Here is an 8,556-nt window from a genome sequence, read left to right as displayed (position 1 = left end):
CCCCTAAATACCTTCCTCTAAGCCCTAAGGAGTCTATTTTTCATCTACAACTTCAAATATGCCCTCACTACTATAGTAGGTCTGATACATGACCAATATCAGACCAACAAACCCACTTTCACATGCCACCAACAATGTTGAAGACCTACAATAAAAGAGAAATGGAAAAAAAACACTAAAATACATGATCCCACCCATTGGGTGATTTTCTCACTGGTGGGGATATGAAGTATTCATTTATTCTTATGACTAGATACCCTAAACTAGGGTTTTGACATTTTTCACTAAAATCCTTATAACTTACTAAAAAATGAATGGATTTGGATGAAACCAAAAAACTATAGAGGTGATTCACTCCCCTTTCATTCCCAACCAGTTTCCAATCATAACAAGAAATTTTTCACGATGGAAAATATAAAAGAACATACTGTAATGTCTGATAAACTGAGAAAAAGTGCAGGGTACTAAAGGTTTTTATAATATTTTTGTCCAATGCCTTCATACATATTCTAACCCCCATATTGGTCGGTGGTGGGGCTATTTGAATGACTCACAAGCCTCTTGCAATGGCTATAACTATATTGTATACCTCACCTAATCAAAATGCATCAAATAACTAAAGTTGCATTAACATTTTTTTGTCAATAATGACAATTTTAACCAAAACTAACCAATGATCTAAACTAAGACCACCATGCCTCTAGATTATTACAAATAGGATTAAGGAGGCCCAATAGGCCCTCATACATGATGTGGGGCCTTCATTGAACATCTTGATACACATTTTCACCATAATGGTAATTTTGACAATTGGTAACAACATGACCCCTTATTGGACCTAAAACACTATTGTTAAACTAAGAATGGTGTTCTTTGACCTTATTTGTGACAAAAAGATAAACAATTTGTGACAAAAAGATAAACAATTTGTGACAAAAAGATAAACATACTAAAGACCCTATGCTTATACCACATTGAACTCAAAATGACCTCCATGTGCTAGGTGTTCCTGCACCAACTATGACGCACCAAACATGAACATGACCATAGAACATTTTATGCAAGCGACATTAAATCATTTATACATTAACATATCACAATTAAACTTTTACAGTTATATCTATTCCCTAGGGTATCTCAACATCACTACTTGACATATACACTTTCACATCACAATCCATCTAGAACATCATATACTAACTTTCAACTAATCATTTACTTTTCATACAACTAGGATAACAATGACACATGTATTACCTTTTTAATATGATTTCCACAAGATTCCATGTTGATACTACCTAATGACTTCAATGCAACATTAATACATAAACATTAACTCTTTCTTTTCCACATCGAACTCATAGATTCTTATTACATAATGAATATTCAATACATCAAGAAATGATAAATTAACACTTATTCTAAACCACTACCTCATATCCTATTTTGATTTCATTTAAAAATACATAATACAAAGATACATAATCTCTTTTACATGTACAAATCATCATGATACAACTTTTTCCTCATTCCAAGTATATAAAAATCAGCTCCAAGAGAATATCCATATAAAGAAGAATCCAAGAATCCAATCCACACATGTTGGCATCCAAGAAGAACATCCCAATGAAAGAAGGCATTCAACCACTTGACCATGTTGAACCAAATAGGAACCACCCGTCGTGCTAGGAGATGACATGGGGTTCCAACTCACACTCAAGACCTAGTTTGATGCCTAACAACCAAGGGATACAACATGACATCACAAGATAAGAACAAGAAATCAAGAACAATTAAAACACATGGCTTAAATCAACAATAAACCCTCCAGAGGTGAACAAACAAACAAGGCATATGGATAATGGACACATGTGGGGTAGAGTGTCATCACATGCTTTCCTCACGTGGAATCCGTCTCAACCTTGGAGCCAATCAAGAGAGAACAATACACTGCTCCAACGGTCTTCCCAATACTAGATCCCAAAACCACCTCCCTAGACATCATTGGGGCACAATATCATAATTGTCAATTTTATTATCTTGATTAGGTGAATTCCTAATCACCCAAACCCACTAATTAATTATTATTATTAATGTTATCACTTGTAATTATAATAGAAAACTCTTCATGTGCTTCCAACCAGTCTAGACCCTTTACTAGCAATCTATTGCTCACGACCCTGGTCCTACACATGAAAGAGACCACTCCCCTAACCATGGACCATAACCATATGGTATAATAAACATCCAAAGGACATCGTAAAACATCATGAAAAATTACAAATAATATAGAAACAATTATAACAAATTGAGAACAAATTGGCCATAAAAGAGCACATAAAGCCATACACATAGAAGAAAGCCTTCATCAAGTCAACATAAAGGAAAATCCAATCATGGATGCAATCCATAAAAGAGATCAAAACCATATAAAATCCTCTACAGTGAAGCATATCACATCCTTCTGGAGTCATACAATCAATCCCTCAATAGGGAGGGACTCTGTAGGATTTTGCCAAGATCAAGGGCACAATGAAAAACATAAAAGAGACAATAGAATGACAAGAACAAACTGTATTCTCATCAATATGCAAAATGATCAACTGGATTAACCAATAAAATGAATAGAGGCCTACTTATATAGGCAAGGCCATATGGATGTATGAGCACACAAATATGACATGTGGCTCAATGAGAAACAAGGGTAGGTAAGAAATACTAAGGGTAGGTAGGAGAAATAATATAATATTCCACAAGAGGTGGATGACCCACCGAATGTGGAGTGTAATAGCAAAATAAGACCACAAAAGGTGGAATTTCTCCTACAAGCTCTATCCCTAAGTGCACACTTCCCTAAGTGTCTCAAATCCAAACTACGAATAGATGCATTATCCTAAGTTAACTTAAGTAAGTGTAATAATATCCAAAATGAATATTTATTTACACCAACACCCCCCCTTAAGTGCAACTTAGGGGAATGAAGACTCAAGTCAACAATGCAAGAGGGGCCCCGGCTACTAGGCCATGATAGGTACCCATGTACAATATGCAAATGCAAGCAAAACTATGCAATGCAATCTCTCACAAACAGAGAAAGGGAGAAAACCCAGCGGGAAAAAACTTCCCCCCAAAAGAGAGATGAATGTACAAAAGACTCTCAAAGAAGAAGGACAAAACCTCAAAGAGGAAAAAGTCCCCCCCCCATAAGAGAGGAAGGAGAAGTCAGCTGACCCCCCCTAATGACACATCCCGCACCCCCAAGAGAGCTCGCAACTGCTGGAACTTACTCTCGGTGAAAGGTTTGGTGAATATGTCAGCAACCTGCTCTGCAGTAGGACAATACTACAAATCAATGACCTGCTCCTAGATGAGCTCTCAGATATAGTGCATATGAATCTCGATGTGTTTGGTCCATTGGTGCTGGACCGGGTTCTTCGAGATCGCAATAGCACTCTGATTGTCGCAATGAAGAACTGTTAGCCGTGGAGTGGTGAAACCAAACTCTGTGAGAATCTGCTGGAGCCAAATGGTCTCAGTCGTTGCGTTAACAACGCCTTGATACTCAGCCTCAGTCGAAGAGAGAGAAATAGCATGTTGCTTCTTGCTCTGCCAACAAATGGTGCCTGAACCAAGGTGAAAACTATAACCAGAAGTAGACTTACGATCAACTAGATCGCCAGCCCAATCGGAGTCTGTGTAACTAACCAAGCGAAGTCCTGTGCCTGCTGCATAGTGAATCCCATAGTGATGTGTACCCTGGATGTAATGAAGGATGCATTTGGCGGCTTTCCAATGAAGCTCATGTGGATCCTGCATGAAGCGGGAAACCATGCCAACTGCAAATGAAATATCAGGGTGTGTATGAGTCAAGTAGATGAGACTACCCACAAGATGATGATACAAAGTGGCATCAACTAGTGGAGAAGAACACTGAGCCTCAAGCTTGACTCCTGAAAGAAAGGGAGTCAAGAAAGACTTACAATCAGCCATATGAAAGCGTGCAAGTAGATCAAGAGCATACTTGGGCTGCGATAGTGTAATCCCGGAAGGTGACTGTGAAATCTCTATCCCAAGAAAGTAGTGCAAAAGACCCAAGTCAGTCATAGCAAATCTTTCATGCAAAGCAGATTTGACCCTGCTAATGATGGATGAAGTACTCCCTATAATGATCAAGTCATCAACATAGAGCACAAGTAGCAAATGAGAGTCATCCTATCTCAAAATGTGGACATTCGGATCAGAATGACACTTGGTGAACCCTGCGGAGAGAAGAAAGGAATCCATCTTGGCGTACCAAGCCCTGGGGGCCTGCTTAAGGCCATAGAGAGATTTCCTTAGTCTGCAAACCAAGGAAGTATCCTGGATGAAACCCTGTGGCTGCTCCATATAAATCTCCTCATCAAGATCACCATGAAGAAAAGAACTCTTCACATCCATCTGATGTACAACCCAACCATGAGCTGCAGCAATAGCAAGTGTCAAACGAATGGAGTTCATCTTGGCTACGGGTGCAAAGGTCTCAGTATAGTCAACACCTGCAACCTGCGAGAACCCTTTTACAACAAGCTGAGCCTTATACTTATCCACACTACCATCCACTGCAAACTTGGTCCGATAGATCCACTTACATCGAACCATCTTTCTCCCCTTAGGGAGATGGACTAGATCCCATGTGTTGTTCCTCATCAAGGAACTATACTCTTCCTCCATAACTTGGTCCCACTCAGGAACCCCTGATGCTTCCCTAAATGTCTATGGATCGGAAGCGGTAGCAATGAATGCATGTGGAAGATCCTGATGTTGTGATCGATTTCTCCGTGTATCGGAAGGATCCACAACAAGAGAACTTGTGGACTCAAGTGTCTGTCGAGCCCAACAAGGTCTAGGTGGAGGTGGAGAACGAGGCTCCTCAACTGCAAGTGGACCCTGTGGAGGTGTAACCCTGCAAGTTGGAGTTGAGGGAGTCTCATCATCTGAATCACTAACATCACTATCCACAATGGAGGAAGGTGGAGGAGGTAGAGAGGCTAAGCTAGGAGAGCTTTCCTCAAAGTGAACACTCCTCTCAATGAATACCTCATGTGTCTCTGGATCCATCAATCTGTATGCCTTAACACCCTCAGGATATCCAACAAATATGCAAGGTCGACTCTGAGGTTCCAATGCCTTGCATTTCTGTGGAGGTATGCGAGCCCATGCTGGACACCCAAAGACTCTGAAATGTCTCACAATCGGTTTCCTACCAGCCCAAGCTTCAAAAGGAGTAATACCTTGCAAAGCTTTGTGAGGAACCCGATTCTGGATGTGTGTGGCACAACTGATAGCCGCTGCCCAAAAAGCAAGATCAAGAGAACATGCATGTATCATACAGCTAGCCATTTCTTTGAGAGTTCTATTCTTGCGTTCTGCAACCCCGTTCTGCTGTGGAGTGTATGCAACAGAATGCTGAAGATCAATCCCCTCAAATGTACAAAAATCCTCAAGTCTCTTGTTCACATATTCCCTTCCATTATCTATGCAAAGAATCTTGACCACTTTCCTTGATTGCTTCTCCACACGAGTCTTGAAGTCCTGAAATCTGTCAAATACTTCACTCTTATGAATGAGAAAGTAGACCCAAGTGAAGCGGGAGTAGTCATCAGTGAAGGTAAGAACATAGCGGGCCTTACTGAATGAAGGTGCTGGAAATGGACCTGCTACATCACTGTGAACAAGTTGAAGAACTTCCAAAGCTCTCCAAGTTTTCCCTTTATCAAACTTCTCTTCGGGATGCTTGCCCATGGAACAACCTGAACATACACCCTCTAAAAAACTGATTCGAGGTAGACCTGTGACCATGTCTTTAGTGCTGAGCTGCTGAAGATAGCGGTAGTTGAGGTGACCAAACCGCTCATGCCATAGCTTACTTTCTGAATTTGAATGAGTAAGCAAGGCCCTAGAAGGTGAACTTGGCACAAAGTGGGAGAATGAATAAAGTCTAGAGTTGTCATTGACTTGTCCCACTGCTACCAAGGCATCATCATCAAGTTCCTTTACCACAACTGAATCTGGTGTAAACTCAACCTTTTTCCCATTCCCATAGTGAGTGATTTGGTAGATGGAGAGAAGGTTGGTAGACAAGTTAGGAACATAGAGAACATTCTCAAATGTTCCATCATCCATGTCAATTGAACCTTTCCCTTCAACCTCTACTTGTGTGTCATCACCTATGTAAATGTGAGGTACCTTAGATGGCTCCAATGAAGAAAACTACTCCTTTGTAGAACCCATGTGATATGAGGCACCTGAGTCAAGTATCCATTGCTGTGAAGAACCTGTTGTACCCACAAATGCTTGCCCTTTTCCCTTAGACTGTGAGGAAGAGGAAGGAGTTGAATCCTTCTTTGTGTAGGCGGATGGCAAGTTGATGTTGTTTTTCTTGAGAAGATTGGTTAACTCATCAACTTGCTTTGCGTGGCATCGAAGCTCATCATGACCATACTTTTTGCAATATGCACAAGTTGGTTTATCCTTCTTAGGTGGTGTCCCCTTCTTGGAAGAGGATGAAAAATCGCCTTGTGATGGAGAGGATAATTGTCTTGGATTGCTTCTTCTTCTTGTTGGAATCTTTGCCTTGACTTCCTTGATTTCCTTGATTTGCTACCAAAGCCTTGGACTTTGAAGACTTGAGAAACCCCATGTTCAACAACTTAGATTGTTCCAATATCAACATTTCTGTGAAAGCATCGAATGAAGGCATAACATAAGAACTCCCCACTGTCAAATGACGAGTTTGGAAGCTAGATACAAATGCTGCATATTCTGGTGCAAGCTTGTCCAACAAGTTGAATATCAATTGAGCATGCTTTTTGTCAATTCCACAATCCTTTAGCTTTGCTCTTAGCTCATTTGCTTTGGTGACATAATCTTGGATTGTATCAAAACTCTTGGGATCTAAGTTGGTGAGCTCATTGTCAATCTGATAGCCTCTGATTTAATCAACTTGTCCATACAATTTTTGAAACATATCCCAAGCCTCTTTAATTGTTTTACACTTCTCAATGTGAAAAATGAGGTCATTTGATACATACTTGCGTAAGATTCCAAGAGCCATGCAATTCTTTGTGAGCCATTCTAATTGAGCAATTGGATTAGCCTTAGGATCAGGTGGTGCTATTATTGTTCCATCTATGTAGTGTGTGAGACCCTTTTCCATTAGTTTACTCCATACTTTAATTTTCCATGATGCATAATTATGTGGAGTTAATGGTGGAAACTTATTAGGACTCATTGCAACAAGAATGGAAAGAGCACAAAGATAGGCACAATCACACAAGACACCCCCCCAAATTCACTCAATCAAAGAACCCCCCCCCCCCCCCCCAAAAAAAAAGTGATGATTTGACACTTTATAAGTAGTACGTATACAATGGGCCACTTGCAAAAAATGGCAAAGTGGAATTTTGATTACAATTTTACAACTGCCTCAATAAGGCCAAAAGAGACTCAAACTGATGATGCAAGAGATCTAACTAAGATCCAAGCAATTTACAAGTACCTAATAGACCAAATAAGACCAATATTTGAAAGTACAATTTTCACTCAAAATCTCTGAAATCTGATCATAGATTCTGAAAGTAGATGAAAAAATAAGCACTTTAAAAAAAAATGACACCTGAAAAGGAGGTTGTATGAGCTCAAACGAGGCCTTTGAAGTTGCAGAATTGAGGATTGGACAGGTACAACTGAGAGAATCCAAAAATTCCTAAAAACTTGTGCACCAAAATCAGAAAATAACCACACCACTATGAAGATCATGAAATTTTAGCCCATTTCAAAAAAAATTGCACCAAAAAAGGAGCAAAAATGAGCAAGATATGTCCTTCCAAAGTTGGACTGCAAAACTGAAAAGCCCAATGGAGAGGGGTCAAATTTTTTTCAAAAAGTGCTGATGTGGCGCTGACATCAGAAATTCACTGTGTTAAATTTGACGGCCGTATGACCATCGCAAAAACTTCGCCTCCCTGTTGATTGGGCATCCGTACTGTACGGACTGCTGACTGTGCAGGCCGTACGGATGACGTGTCACTGTATGGACGACTGCGTGGCGCAGTGACTGTGCAGTACAGACTATACGGATCTGACGTGGCTGTGCAGATGACTGTTTTCTCACGGGCCAGTGGCCGCCTGCCACGTGGCGGGCGTGGTTGCCGCCTGGGTTAGGTGGTCGCCGGCAGAGTATGTGCTGCCGGAGACGGGAGATCCCGATGGGCCGGGAGCCGAGGTCACCAGGAGCGGTGGACGAAGACCGGCGGGAGGGAGTTCGGCAGTGGCAGATCTCGGCGCAGGTGGCGGCAGGAGGACCTGCATGGTGGCAACGACCGGTGATGTGTACGCGACGCGGGTCACGGTGGAGATCGGCGGCGGCGGGAGGGAGCACGGCAGCGACGCGGCGCTCTGAGTGGCGCTGCAAAACCTGCGACACACAGGTACAGTGTATGGGGGGGTCTGTGGACCCCCAAACAAAAAACTTTTTTTTTTTTTTTTTTGATTTTTTTTTTGAAATTTTTCGAAATT

The sequence above is a fragment of the Cryptomeria japonica genome, chromosome 4 (assembly GCF_030272615.1).
Source record: "Cryptomeria japonica chromosome 4, Sugi_1.0, whole genome shotgun sequence".
NCBI lineage: Eukaryota > Viridiplantae > Streptophyta > Pinopsida > Cupressales > Cupressaceae > Cryptomeria > Cryptomeria japonica.
This window is presented reverse-complemented; position numbering follows the sequence as displayed.